A 16,845-nucleotide genomic window follows, 5' to 3' on the forward strand; every position below is an offset into this window, starting at 1 on the left:
ATATATATATATATATATATATATATATATACACACACACACACACATATATATATATATATATATATATATATATATATATATATATATATATATATATATACACACACACACACACACACACACACACACACACACACACACACACACACACAAATATATATATATATATATATATATATATATGTATACAAGCAAGACATAAGACCCTATATAATAAAAATTACTCTAATTGTAATTCACAAGGACTAGTTTACTTAGTTACATGTGGGTTTTGCAATGCCTTTTATGTTGGTAAAACTGAAAGGCATCTAAAACATAGAATCTATGAACACTTAAATGATGTGAGAAAGAAGGATAAATAAATGCTCTGTACAGACATACACTGGAATGTAGTAACGCTCATTTATTTTTCTCAGTAATTGAAATGGTTCCCAGGGAAATAAGACGGGGGTCCCTGGGAGACCAAATTAGAATTTAGGGAAACTTTTTGGCAGATAACTTTGGAAGCCAATAGACCCCCAGGGATAAACGACCATGTTTCTATTTTACCTCTTTTGAAACTAAGATCGGCTAAGTTATAAATGTGTTTGTTTTTATGGTATCGTTGACTGAAGTGTCATAAGTATTATAAATTAATTGATATATTATTTATTATTTTTATACAATATAAAATATTTATTTATTAATACCATCTATAGCAATGAAATTTTATAAAGTTTTTACATATTCCATAAATAACTAATAGTTGTATTAACATGGTTTTATAGACTGCTACAGTTATTGTGGCTTTTTTACACAAGTGTATAGTATTGTAATAATTTCTCAGGAATTTGTAACAGTGGTTGGTCATGTGTTTTTAATGTGGCGTTGGTTTTATTTAACTAACTTATTAACCAATCAAATGGAAATGTATAAATTATGTGACTGTAGATGTGCTTAACATTATGTCTGAAGAAGTCTGAGGGATACTTGGACAAAAACGCCTTGTTTAAATTCAATGTTAATACTTTGTGAATAAAGTTATTTTTCTATGTGCAGCTCCTCAACAGTTATATCTATATGAGAATGTGCAGTAGGCACAAAAGTCTGGCCTTTACTTAGTAGGGAACATAAATGTTTGTCAAAAGTCATGTTGGTAAAGTTATACATTTTAAAATCTCTACTTTCATTGACTAAAATAGTGGGAAGTGTCTCTGTAACAGTGCCTGTTTTGTCAACAGAAAATTTTTACTTCAAGTTGGATGCTGGTAAAAGTTCCATCTTCTCTGTCCCCTGTAGGCTCTGCCATTGTTCCGAGGGGGCTGGTGTCGAGTCTGGGGATGAAAACCTGATTTCTTGTTGGTAAATCTGTAATTGTTTTGGTTCCTTATTCATTTGGATCTCCTTGGAGGAACTGGATCTAAAGGGATTGACTCTTCCCCTTTGTAGCCATCTACCCCCTCAACCTCTGTTTGATTGACATCAGCATTGGAGTCAATGGGTTCGTGACTCCACCTTCTCTGTGTTTCTACTGGTTTAGGATACACTTTGCCTTCCTGGTAATTGTGTCTATCTCTCTCAAGTTTCTTGCACTTCCTTTTTTGAATATCAGCAACCACGGAGTCTATTTTACCAAAAATAGTAAAATAAGATTCACATTGTACTGTATAAAGTACATCATTCTTAATTTTAGAGTCCAATACTTGAGCTTCCTTGACCAAATGGTCAATAGATATTTGGTTGTGTTTGCATACTAACTTTAACATCTCCACACCCTGTTTATTGAACAATTCAATTAATTCAGGGTGTAAAGGGAGCCAGCAACATAGCCAATTTGGATATTTCCAAAGGTGAAGTCCCTTAGGGATTCTCTCAGAATTGATGCACTCAGTCAAAAACACATTTTCTAATTGTAGTTTCTGACACTGCAAGAGAATATCTTCAAAGGTAATTAAGGTGTCTCTATATGAACCAGAACCGTTGTTTGCATATTGTAAGTTAATGGCAGAGTGGAGCCAAGTATAAGTAAAGTAAGTATAAGTAAAACAAAAGGTATAATTAAAGGGCAATATGTTAGATTAGCCCGTATGAATTCAAATGATACCATGTTTAATAGTGAATGTATTAATCTGAGAGATATGTTTCTGGCTAGAGGATATCCCCTGGATTTAATAAACCGTGTGTCAAAGGAAATCTTGTTAAAAAGGAGACAAGGGGATATCAAACCTATATTACTAATGGATGAAAGTCCCTTTGAAGGAGAGAGAAATACTGACAATCACACTTGCTCCTTTATTACTACTTATACACATGAATATGATCAGATTCAGAAAATCATTAGAAACAATTGGACTATTTTTTAAAGCATTTGATGGAGTAGTTGAAGTCCTAAGTGATAGACCATGTTTTGTCTCCAGAAGAGCTAGGTGTTTAAAAAAACTTTTAGAAATTAATGAGACATCTGTTATATCATTAAGTGGGAGGAAAAATGGAACCTTTACATGTGTAGCTTGTACACAGTGTCCATATGCGTTACAAAAAAGTGAAGTAACAGTGAATATTCATTATACACCCTACTTTTCACTGTAATTGTAAATCTTTTGGCATTATATATTTGGTTCTATGTAATAAATGTAAATGTTTTTATGTAGGAAAAACTATCCGCCAGTTCAAGGACAGATTTTACGTACACTTAAATGATATAAAAAAACAAAAAAGTACCAATTCATTTTGTTGCCATATAGAAAAAACCCTAATCATGGGTTTTTGTTTTTTGATATTGACACTCTGTCTAAAAGTCCACAAGGTGGACCATGGCGTGACTTAATTGAGCATAGGGAATTATGTTGGCAACTGATGTTAAATGCCACAGTACTACCAGGGTTAAATGATACTATTTCTATTGCTAGTGTTTTAAGGTTATTGTCCTACTGTGTTTAGGTTATTATTCATTTTTTAAATTAGACTGGGTTGTTATTTTTAGCAAATGTTTATTTGTGTGTATTATTTTACTTATGTAGTGCTGCTTCTTAATATAATATTATGGTGTTTAGTATTTAATATGTATTAGATTTGTTTAATTTTGATTGGTAATTTTTGTCATGTGACTTTGCTAGGAGGGTTATTTAAATGGGTGTGTAAACCTTTTTATTAGATTCTGATGAAGTTTTGTTACATTCTCAATGAAAGCGCTTAATCTCTGTCAATAAAGTGGAGTTTGTGGACCTTGTCGTTGTACCCTGTTTGCTGTGCAGTTTGTGTGGTGTTGGGTACATATGACAAGTTCCCAGGAAATCTGAACTGGAGAGTTCTGAGATAGTTTGAATTTCCAGAGCCATTGGTAGAATTAGTGTGGGCCCAATGACATGGGAACAAACAGTGTTCCGACTCACAGAAGTGTTCCTAGTGGAAGTAGGGGGTCTATCAGGGCTCATCTGTGAGCCCACTGTTGTTCATTCTGGTGATGGACTACATTGGCAAACCGGAGATCAGCAAAGGTGCTATATGCAGAAGATGTGGCATTACAAGCATACTCTGGACAGGAACATCAGCAAATGATAGGGGAATGGATTCCAAAACTGAAGGTCCATGGGTTTAAACTGTCATTTAAGACAGTTGTCCTGTCAACAAATTGAGGAAATCAGAAGAAGCTGAAAACAGAGACAGAAGGGGAAAAGAGTGGAACAGGTTAACACCTTCAAATATCTCAGAGGAGTGGTTGAGGAGAAGAGAAGTCTGGATAAGGATGACAAAGTTAGACTCAGAGGGGTTGTGGCCAACTGGCACAGAGTGTCAGTCAGTGGTAGTGTTTGACAAAAGAATGCAAATAAGCTGAAAATTAATATATATAAAACAGTGGCACAACCAGTACTTTTGTATAGTACCTATATGGTACAGAAACTTGGTCAGTGAAAGCACAGCAGTTGAGAAATCTAGTGGTGATGGAGATGAAGTGCCTGAGACAGATGGTTGGATGTATACTTTGAGACAGATGAAAAAATGATGACAGCATAGACACCAAAGTAGTTTGCCTAGTGATTTATGCAGATATGCAGGAAATCAGAAAATGATTCATGAAGACAATTTGGGACAGGTAGAAAGAGGGCAAGAGGAAATGAGAATGACTGGCAAAGAGATAGATGGATTGTGTGAGAGACCTGAGATAGGCATAATTTTTGAAGAAAGTAGGAGAGTGGCACTGAATGGAGAAAGTTGGAAAGAGTTGATGTGACAGTCTAACCCATGCAGAAAAATGAGCCAAAGAGGGTTGATGATTATGATAAGCTATAGAGACAGCAGGGTGGTGAGAAAAAAAGAGAAAGAAAGATATATTGACTTTAGCGCTTACAAATCGTAGCTCACTTACTGTAAATCAACAACAGGTAACCCATTGGGTAAGGTTTCAAGATGCTGCTGATTTAGTGAACACATACAGCGCATCAGGTTTGCAAGATTCCCCCTAGAATGATCAGGTATACTAGTGCAGTGGTAGTACTAGACTACTCCTAATTCCACAGATAAACGTCATTTAATGTATTCATGTACAAAGAATTAAGATAGCAACAAAACAAGGAGGTGAGGCACATTCTTGATAGAACAGATAGCATCCGAGCTGCAGAGATTTAGGGAAACTTTAATAGCTGATAACAGGCAGAAATAGGAGGCAGAGGGACAATTGTACTTTGCAGTGAGTAGATGATAGGATGATGAAATTATTTACTTTCCACTAAAATAGACCGTCAGAGAATATATTTTAACTACAGAAACCTCAAGAGCTGACTCTTTCATTAGATGTGTGAATTTTATAATGTTCTTTTTTAGCAAAATGGAGCCATTTTTTGTTTTTACTACTTCCTGTCAAGATCTGCAAACTTTATCTTGTGTCTCCCAGCAGCTTGCTTTAAAGGAGGAGGAAAATTCTTTAGTTTTGAAATCACCTAGAAGTGCTGAACAAGAACTCCTGCTGCTCTTTCCCTTTGTGTTTGGGACTGGTGTTTGAATTTGTGCAAAATCTAATTTGCATATAACACTAAATCAAGATTTCTGTGTTTTCTTGTTCATTCTGTATTATAGACTACGCACACATCTCAAACTTGAAGCACAAAAGCATTCTCTAAGGAGACTGTAGAAGGGAATATATATGGCTTGCTTTCTAACTGATTGTAAGCTAAAATCTCTCATAATGAGTATGTGAGTCAACTACAGCTACCTGATATATTAGTAACATAGCGGTAGTTATGCAACAGCCTTGTGTAACAGTTGGTAAGAACAATTTAGTTAAATGGAGCTGGAATTACTCTGTATTTCCTTTACTTCTCTTTACAATTAAATAATTTTTATGTGTTTTCTTAATTGTTTTTTTACCATTTTCCTTATTTTTCATTTATGCAGTGTTTCTTGTTCATTTATAAAAATTTGTAGTGATATAAAAAGACAATTTATTCAGCTGTTTATATTTTTCTAATTTGTGTTTCTTCCTACTACTGTTACTTTTTGCTTTGCTTTTTCCTGCTTCTTGCTGCCTGTTCTCTAAAGTGTTCAACTGCATCTTTTCTGTTGCAATTACTACTGCTTGTTTATAGCCTGTCTAAATTGTTGTGCTATTCTTAAGTGTTATTCTAAGATCTTAGTTTTGGTTTAAGCACTTGAGCTTTAGGCCCACCCCTTAGGTCTCCCTGGCCTTTCTCACTCAGATTCTGACAAATATGGATGGACAATTTCCTACAGTTTCTCCTGCCAGACTGGTTGATATGGGGCATCCTGAGACAGTGTAACAACTGCCTCATGTACATGGATAACCATCTGTTACTACCACCTAGGAACACAATCTGTGAGAGATGCAATTACATTAGGATCCTAGAGTCTAAGTTCTCTCCCCTCAAGCCAGTATATCTTGCACTGAAAAGGTTGCCAACACAATCACTACACCTCAAATACCACCCAAACCTACACAACACACACCTAGATATGTGGAGGTCCTCAATATAAACATATCCAAACAAAGGAGACCTCCAAGGCAAAAACACACACAATCTCCACAGCCCTCCACACCATATACCATGCATAGTCCACACACCTGTGCCTCACAACCACTAAGGATTCACCAGAAACCCAACATATTAGCCATAGGAAAATCCATTGTGAGACACACAGATGTGCCTCTCACCAGGCTGGATAAGGAAAAAGTCACTGTTAGTTGTCTGTCAGGTGCCAGAATCCACCATATCACATGCACTCAAGTCTCTCAACAACAGGTACTGTTATGACTCTGTCATAGTCCATGTTGGCGTAAATGACTTGAGATGTATCTCTCTGGACTATATGAAGACAGACATGATTGAGCTCACTGATTGTGTGTCCCAGGCAGGTATATTCCTAGCCTTAGGCAGCATTCTGTCGTCACCCAGAATGATGCCCCAATACAAACAGAAAATGACTGACTTTAACAATTGGTTTAGTTTCTGGTGTCATTCCAGTGGAACCCAGTACCTGATAGCCTGGGAAGATATGATCGACAGACCACGATGCTTTGCCAGAGATGGGCTGCATCTGTCTTACCTGGGCTTCAGGCTTCTGGCATAGGCTTTTACCTCCCATATAGTGACTTTTTTAGGAAAAGTAATGAGGTTAAAACTACCAACATAAACATTTCAACAAAACACAAATTAAAGGTCATGCTGCTAAATGCTAGGATTCTAAACATGAAACTACACTCATTGCAAGCATTCCTAACCCTAGAAAATGCTGACATCTGTGCAGTCACAGAAACCTGGTTCAAAGTTGCAGAGAGCACCCCAGCCTTACCTGGTTTACTCATCCTATCATACATTCAAACCCCAAACTGTGGGCAGTAAAGCCAAAGGAGGTGGAGTTTCAATATACATTAAAGACATACACACCTCCAGGCTAGTCAAACAGTATGATGCACAGGAGACACTCCAGGTGCAGTTAACCATTGATAAGACCCCTATTCAAATCATAGGTAGCTACCAGCCCCCAAATCTGACTCAAGATGCCCAATCTGCTTATTTGGACCTGTTCAAATCTATCAAACTTTAACCTTATACCCTGATCCTGGGTGACTTTAACTTCCCAAACATAGAACTACTCATGCCAGAACACAAATGCCCAGAGATTCCTTGATTTTGTCAATGCAAATGCCTTGGAACACCTAATCAATACCCCCACAAGGGGTGGTAATATCTTGGACTTGGTATTAACCAACATGAGTAACCACTGCAGCATCCCTATAGTATCATCCTCCCTGGTAAGATCCGACCACAAAGCAGTCACTTTCGAAGTCACCCTCTCCCCCAACCCCCCCACTAGCTTGGGTCAGACATAAAAACTTCTCCAAAGCTGACTACAGCCTCCTGAGGGATGGTATAAACAGCTTCATAGCTCCCTCCTCCTCTGTAGGAACTGGCACCAATATCCAAAACTACACCAAAGCACTATATGAGCATTTATATAGATGCATGGAATCAGGAATACCTGACAGGACTAAGTAATCCTTCGCAAGGAAAAGTAAACCTGTCTGGTGGATTTCTGCAATAAATAAACTCTATAACAAAAGGAAAAAAATGCTGTCCAAGACCAAGAAGGAGAAGGTGCCCAATTGGAAGCAATGTCTCCTTATCCTGAACAAGCAAATAAGGGCACTAGTAAAATCCTCCAAAGCAAACTTCGAGTTCAGATTGGCCACATCTACTATTGGCAATCAAGGTCTTCTTCACATATGTCCGCAACTTCAAAAGAAGCACCTAGATCTGTTCAGAACTGGTGGACAAGGACATCACATATACAAATGCTGTAGATATAGCAAACTTGCTGGCTGACAGATTCAGTGAAAATTTTACCCCTCTGTCACCCATCTGTAAATCAGGACATCCCCAATACCTGCCCCCTTCCCCTTATATCTAGGGAACAAATCATCACTGCTCTCTCAAAGGCAAAAAATACAGCCTCCATGGGACCCGATAGCATCCCAGGCTGCATCCTACGTGAACTTGGGCAGAAACTTGCAGCACCATTAGCCACCCTATTCAACCAAAGCCTGAGTACCGGCTTCATCCCAGCTGAGTGGAGGACAGCCACTGTCATCCCTTTACACAAAGGTGGAGCATCCACCGATCCGGGAAATTATAGACCTGTCAGCCTAATTAACCTGATCTGCAAGGCCATGGAATGGATTATCATGGACCTCATTAACAAGGACATTGGTAACCTCCAAACACTTGATCCTACACAGTTTGGCTTCATCAAGGGGAGGTCTGTTATACTTGGTCGACTTCTTTGAGACAGTCACCAAAGCCATGGACAAGGGGAAGATGGTGCACATTGCCTACCTTGACCTGGCCACAGCCTTTGACATTATTCCCCACTCGGGCATAATAGATAAACTCTCTCAACTAAGCATTAATCCATATGTTACCAGATGGGTAGCAAATTGGCCCACTGATAGAACCCACGTAGTCAAAATAGGGGATGCCACCTCAAGCAGTAGACCCTTATAAGTGGCATACCCCAGGGTTCGGTCTTGGGGCCTCTGTTATTTGGGATATACTTTTCTGAGGTGCAGGCCAAAACCAGTGAGCTATGGCTGACCACGTCTGCAGATGATTGCAATCTGGGTGTTGTCATCAATTCTTCTAGTGATGTGGACATCCTGCAAGAGGGTCTCACTCAGACAAATGACTGGTGCCAGAAATATGTCCTAAAGCTGAATACCAAAAAAATACATCATCATCATCCCCTTTGGGGAGAGTGACGTCCCCACAAATTATCACATTAATAACAACCCAAAATATATGAAGAAGATACACCAGGACAATCGAAGTCAACCAGATAAAGTCCAGAAAAGCGATTTATTAAGAACAATAAAAGAGCAGTAAAAAGTAGTAAGCACTTTCACGTCTACCAGGACGCCTCATTAGACATAACTATATACTTGATTAAACAGTCTTATATAGTAAAATGTACTCCTATTGAAAAACAGCTACATAAACATAGCAATAAAGAACTAGTTCATTGGTGCATATAGAACAAATGAATAGTCATGTCACAATTAATAATTAATGAAGTATCAATTTTAAAATGAATAAACAATAAGGAACACTAGTAAATACACATAATATATATATACATATAAATAAATAATATATATATATATATATATATATATATATATATATATATATATATATATATATACATATATATACATATATATATATATATATATATAAATAAATATTTACATATATAAAAATATATATACATAAAAATATATATACATAAAATGTGTGTCCTCTTCTTAAAAATATGTGATATTTCATACAAAATTCAAGGGTATATCATATATCAATGTTTAAATGGTCTATCTGCTAGGAAAGGTCTCAAGGAAATTTTATCATTGAGACCATGACCCCTATCTGCTGCTAGCTTAATTATCCATTTCACTTCCTTTTTCTCTGTATTTTTCCGCATACACCCTAGTGTATCTTCTTCATATATTTTGGATTGTTTTGCTTTTTGAGAAGATACTCTACCCTGGTTTGTGTTTTTTGCTTTTCTGTTACATTAATAACAACGTCCTAAGCACGCAATCAGTCGTGAGGGATTTGGGCACCCAGGTTGCTAGCAACCTGACTTTTGACCACCATGTTGCTTCTGTGGTACGGAAAGCCTTCTACACGGCCCACCTCATAAGTAAGTGTATCTCATCCAGGGACAAGGAGGTCATAACATCCTTGTATTCTTCCCTTATAAAGCCCATTATTGAGTACAACACACCTTTTGGCATGTACCTCGCAAAGCACATGCAGCAGCTGGAGAGACCACAGAGGTTCCTCACCAGGAGAATCCAGGCCCTCAAACATTTACCATACACAGGCTAAAATCCTTATCCATCTACTCAGTTTCAGACTGACTCCTCAGAGGTGACTTCTGTCTGGCATACAAAGTGAACATGGACCCCACCTTGATGGAACTGCTGCATATCTGCAAGTCAAGCTCCACTCGAGTAACCCACATGCACTGCCTCAACCTGGTCTGTGACATCAACAAGACTTGTTGGGGGGGACAGATTTGTGTCCCAGAGACTCCCTCATCTATAGAATAGACTCCCTCTCCACATCAAGCAGAGTACTTCTTTACCCCTTTTTAAGCGCAACCTGGATAACTGGATTGGAAAAAGAAAATATACCCCTGGAATTCCACCCATGTCTCTGCTGGACAGGGGCATTGGGTGTTGATTTGTCTACACATGGGCAAAACTCTTGGCCAGGCTTATAAGGGCCTTAGGGCCAATAGCCTAGTAACCTCCTATGATCCTGTGATATCTTGTTAATTTATAAAGGGTACCTCACAGAATTGGTTTGACTTCTGACACCTGTTTTTTTTTTAAGACACACTGTTTAGCTATAATCTACTATATTTAAATATATCAGATGGGCTCATTGAAAAAATGTTCATTACCTGTGACCTTAATAGTTGGTAGTAGCATGTATGAATAATTTAGGAAGGTTTCTCTGTCACTGTATAAATATCAGTAGCCCTTCTTCAGAAATACTGTGTGTGTGTGTGTGTGTGTGTGTGTGTGTGTGTGTGTGTGTGTGTGTGTGTGTGTGTGTGTGTGTGTTTTTAAAAATAGTTTGATCAAATCTCAGATACTGTTAATAATTCTACACTACAATGCACTGTGTTCAACCAGACATAGATGAAATCCAGGGAAAGCTAGGGATTATAAATGTGTTCTGTAGTTGCAGAGTAAAGTTTATGGCAGGCACTGATCATAATCCTAGACTATAGTGTGCATTTTCTGTAAGTATATCCCCTTTCTTGTATAAGCAGTGATAGTGGTAGAGGATTCAAGAACTGTAAACACTGTATAAGGCAACAAAGAACAAAGACTATGGTGTAGGTAAGCAGGTCATCCAAAATATAAATCATACAATATCACAGTCAAAGGACGCAGCGGAACACAGCAGTAAAATTCAAGAATTTAGTCCCAGAACAAACAGTAGAGCAAACAGTAAGCGCGTTTGCAGCAGCAAATAAAGATCCAAACTGTAGTACTTTTAAACAGCAAAGCAGCCAATTAGCATGCAAAAACAATTAGGAATTAACAAAAATGCAGCTCAAAGCTCATTGTTGTTGTTGTTGTGTCTTTCGGCTTTTCCCGGTTAGGGGTCGCCACAGCGGAACTCCGGTCCGCTAATGATTGGCAGTACATTTCATTCATGAAAACATATAAAGCATTTCATTCAACAGCCAAAAAATGCAGCTCAAAAAACATGAACATTTCATTCGTAAATACATCATAAAAATACTGAACATGATTAATATCTATCTGGCTAAGGGCCTATTCATTAAAACTGGTTTAATAGAAAATTTATCATTGAGGCCTTTCCCCATATTGGCTTTCATTCTAATAATCCAGTTCAATTCTTTTCTTTCTACCTTAGTTCTGTGTGGGTCCCCCTTATACCCACATTGACTGTTTCAACAACCATAAACTTAAAATTGTGCTGAGCACCTGTTACTAATTCTTTGTATATTTGGTGCCAACAGCACAGATTTAAGCTCTGTAACCTCCGTGCACCATGACGCAAATAAACTTCAGCTTATCCATAGACTGATGGGCATGCTTATTGAGATTAGAATACTATGATGCAGCCTAACATATCAGAATCAATAAAAATCTCAAAAGATATTGAAGACAAAACAGCACACATCTCATGAAATATTTTATGACCAACAGCAGTTTATTGTACCAAATGGTTTTGTTCACAAATACCAGTCACTGAATTTTGCTGCTGACGTATTAGTCACATGCTTACAAGGCACCCAGGATGCATACCTACCTGAAATAATTTTAGCATTTTTTTAGAATCAGACAAAAACCTTTTCAATCACCAGACCACCAAACACAAAGTTTAGTACAATGATCTTATTAATATTAATGTTTTCTTGCAATGCTGTAACTCTTCCTGAAAGATGCACCAATGGGAGAGAGTATAGCTGAGGAAGTCAACTTACCATAATAGTAAATGTTCAAATAGATTGCTGTTACAATAAAATAAAGCTATATTGGACATATTCTGACAAAGATCAGACATTAGGCCAGCATACCTTCCATGAGTACCATATGTCCAAGGCAGCACAAGGGTATGTTGGTATAAAAGAAGATACACACACACCATAAATCAGAGCTTTCTTGACTCTGAAAAGGGAAGAAACTATAAAATAGCAAAAAAACCCATGTCCAAATTTGCGAAGTTATGCACTAGAAGAAAAAAAAGAAAGGGACAAAGGGAATCCTGCCCTGGCCAAAGAAAAGAAGGAAAAAGAATAGGATCCACAGGGATCAAGAAGAAAAAAAGTGATATCTGGGATGATGGGAGGGTGTTAGTACTGCAGCAATGATCTGTCCAAACATCTACTGTTATATTATATTTAATTGCACAACTGTACTATGGTCATAATTAAATCACTGTTGCAGCAGCATAAAGCTACATGAAATGACTGTCAAAGCCTAGATGTCCAGGGAGGAGAAAAAGGGTTTGTAATCCAGGAGTCTATGGAGAATAGGCCTAGCAATCATGCTGTGGCCTAAAAAAATAAGTCAGTCTTAATCCTCAGAGAAAGTGTGTACAGAAAACCATGGTGATGCTTCTAGAATGTACCTCTTTCCAAAATGCCTTAGAAGTAGCCAAAGCCCTGGAAGAAACAGCTCTGACCTTCTGAAGGAGAGCCTTTTCATTGTGAGAGTAACAAATTTGGATAGACCAAGATAACCATTTAGAAACTGTTTAGCACAGTTTGTCCTTTTTTTCAATCAAATGAAATGAAGAGCTGATCATAAGCTCTAACGTCCTTATTGTTGTCAAAGTAGTATTTGAGTTGCCTGTGGACATCTAAAGTATGTAAGATTGTCTCCCCTCTGTTTTTTGACTGGACCGATTTAAAGTAAATTCTTAGACTACCATAGGTATAAAGGAATGGTTATTTCTTAAAGTTATCCTATCCTTATTAAAAATGAGAAAGGGATGAACTGCCATTGGAGCTTGCAGTTCACAATTCTAACCAAATTTATAGCGGTGAGTAAAACAGTTTTGCCTGTCAGGAACTTCATGTTAACTTGAAAAACTGGTTCAAAAGGTAGCAGGGTGATTTTTACAAAGATAATGTTAAATCACAAGGAGAAGCCACCTGTTTTTCGAGGTGGATGGATACGTAAAACCCTTTCAAAAATGCTTTCCCTAGAACAGGGAAGAAAGAGAGGATTTACAGGCAGACAAACAGAAATTACCAATAGATGAATCTTAACAGATGAGTAAGAAAGAGCTGATTTGAAGATTTCACACAGAGAACCAGAGGTGCCTCTGTAGTGGCTGGGTACTTGTTTCTCTTGAGGCACCAACTTGAAATATTGTCTATTTTACTACATAGGGTTTTCTAGTAGCAGGTTTTCTGGCCTCATTTAATACCTGCTGGATGTTCTCAGAGAAAAGGTGATTGAATGGGATCAAAATGCTATCATCCAAGCAGTCAGAGGTAAGTTCTGCAAACTGGGGTGGATCAGTGATCCCTTACCCTGTGTAAGAAGCTTGTGATAATTGCCTTTGCCCCTAGTCATCTTCATGAGAAGGTAGAACCAATGTTGTCTGAGCCAAATGGGAGTTACCAATATGATTGCTGAAGAGTTCATTTAGATATTTAAAAAAGCTGTGCTAGCAGAAGAAAGGGGAGAAGGCATTCAAGAACATTCCCATCCATGAGAAGGGAAAGGCATCAGAAAAAAGGGGAGAAAGCATACAAGAACATTCCCATCCATGAGAAGGAAAAGGAATCTGTCTTCTAGGTCTTTTTGCAAGTTGTCCCTGGAACAGAATTTTTTTAGCTGTCTATTGTAAATACAGGCAAACAGTTCTATTTGGGGAGTTCCCTAAACGTGACTAATCTCCTAGAAGACCTCAGTGTACAACTTCAATTCATCTAGTCTGCCCTGGACCTGTTCAATATGTGTGCCACAGTACTTTGTTCTGATAGAATATAAATAGCCTGAAAATATAGGTTTTGCTGAATTGCAAGTTCCCAAACGATCATGACTAGTCTGCAAAGAAGTAACCCCTGGCTTCCCTTGTTTATTTGTATACCACATCATAGTGGTGCTGTCTGTGATCACCAAAAGGAATCCTGGTATCCACAAATGGTTCAGAGTCTTTAAGGCATTTATTAATGACATCACTTCTTTGATTTTTATGTGTTTTTTATTGAAGTGATGGTCCCAAACCCCTTGTATTTTGATGCCCTTGTATACTGCTCCCTGTGAAAAGTCTGATGCATCCATTGTTACAGACTGAATAGGTGTAGGGATTGGGATACTGGTAAAACTGGATTTAACAAGGTCTGATTTATCCACCATAAGAGTTCCCTCCTGACAAATTCCATAACAGGGATACAAAATGATAGAGGATGTTGGTGCTGATTCCACACTGATTTGCGAAACCACTGTATTTTTCTTATGTGCAGTCTGACTAGTAGAAGCTAATAATCTTTGCAGTTGCTACAGTGTGGTGGGTAGACTCTAGGAACAAGAGAGCATAGAATGCAAACTTTTCTGGGAAAAGATAAGTCATCATAAGAGATATGTCCAGTAGGCATTCAAGAAATGTTATTCTGCAAGAAGGAATATAGAAGATTTCTGTATGTTGAGATGAAATCCAAAGTTTGAAACATATTCATGATGAAAAAAGGGATCTTTGACAATTTTGAAGAGAGTATGTAAAAAAAAAAGTAATTATCTAAGTAGGGAAAATGTGAATTCTCTTTAGCCTGTGAAAGCAATCACTAGAACCAGACATTTTGTAAATACCATTAGAGCAGTAGAAAGCCCAGACTATAAGGAAGACAACTGAACAAGTAAATCAGATACAGAAAACCATAATCTGATATCCCTCTGAATAGGAATAGGATGATTACTTTTCTTCCTAAAAGGTGAGAGTTTTCATCCTAGCAATGGTGTCAGAAAAGGATATCTCTTCTAGAAGAAAATCAGAGGAAATATTTTCCTACGTCTCTGATTCTAAACTGATAGGAGAGGAAACCTGGGAAAGCATAAAGCAGGCCCCCAATTTCTTCTAATTATGAAACACTCTGAGGAAGAAAGAGACTTTTTTTCTTTTTAAATTGGAAATGGAGGAGAAGAGGATGACTTTAGGGACTAGAAGGCTTAGAAAAGACCCTCTGCAGATCTATACCACTCTTTTGGCTTCTTTTGCAGAAGGTGTAAATAGTGGTGAAAGATGTTTGGTCTTTTTAGTTTTCAATCTCGTGGTACCTAATGTGACAAACCTGGAAGTATTGGACATTTGTATTTCCATAACCAAACCTAATACCTATTCTCTACCCAGCAATTAAGGGATTCCATCCAGATCATCTGCGAGCACAAGATGGGGTTCTCCCTTCTTAGCCAGAGCCATACATCAGAACTTTGGGGATGCACTAGGCTATCGATCATTAGCAGCATCCCTTGGGACAGCACCAGAGGAGTCAGAAACATCTGTTGGCTGGTGCACAGACTCCAACAAGGCCAAACTGGAGTAATCTGTCAAGGACTGATGAGGAGAGGCTGAAGGTGTAAGAGCTTTGGAAGCCTCATTAACAGATTTTCTTTTCTCAGGAATCAGAAGGGATCATCCAAGGAAGTTGAGGAGGTATCAGTCAATGAATGAGTAAGGGTCTTCAGCCATTGATTTTCAAGAAATATACCATGGCTGTTAAGCCAGCTTCTAATTGTTTTGAGGGTAAAGGACAAGACTTCTGTCAGGAGCAGATGCTATGCACTTCCCCTAGAAAAAACAAATAGGCTGTGTAGGAATCTTTATATGGTATCTATCTTCCACGGAGGTACCTCCCTTTTCTTCCGGACATAAAAAAAAAAAAAAATTCTCAAATTTTATTAAAAAAAGGAAGGAAAGTCCCATAAGGAGTACCTATCTGCCCAAAAGCTGAACAAGCAACCACCAACATTTTGAAGATACTGCAAAGACTAAGCCTGACTGAAATCTTCAATGGCAAGAAAGTTTTGATTTTTGGCATTCACAAGTCTCCTTTTATAACAGCATGTCATTACTCTGCCTCAGATGTATGGTGGCATTGGAAAGTGCCAAAAGCTTTTGTATACTGGCCAGATGTCTGATCCTTAGTAGGATATATCCCAAATAAATGTATGCAACTACAACAGTGATCTAATGACAGATATCTTGCACTTATCAGAATATAACCAATTAGCTATCAGAATCTACTCAGCTAGATGTTTAGAAGCTACAGGAAGTCTTGTAGCCTAAAGCATATGCTCAAGAAAATTTAGTCTTCATATGCAGTCATAATAAAGCACTGTTTACAATATGAAATGCTTATTAGTATCACAGCTCTAAAAGCTAACATTGCAGTTTTTTTTAATAAAACAAGGCTAGTTTAAAAAGATTAGATACCATATCAGTGTTATTGGCCAGATATTGCTGAGCTTGTTTGAAACCTATCTTGGGATTCTTCCAATGTGGATGGCTTGCAGTTCACTTGTAGAAGAGACCCAGCACTAGAACCAAGTCCTGCTTTTCCTTGCTCGCCTTTGCAGATTTCTAGAATCCACAACAAATTACTTAACTCTGATTTGGCCATTCCTGTATTTATAAAAGTAAATATTGTATTCTAAAAACATCAAAGTCAGTACATAACATATAGCTCCATATAAATAAATAAATAACATTCCTCACCAGCACTGCAATACAGCAATCTAGATCAAAAGATACTATAAAATACGGAAAGTATTGTACATGTGCAAGTATAAGAGCA

This window comes from Protopterus annectens, chromosome 9.part0 (genome assembly GCF_019279795.1).
Source record: "Protopterus annectens isolate FY-2018-M chromosome 9.part0, PAN1.0, whole genome shotgun sequence".
NCBI classification, from domain to species: domain Eukaryota; kingdom Metazoa; phylum Chordata; order Ceratodontiformes; family Protopteridae; genus Protopterus; species Protopterus annectens.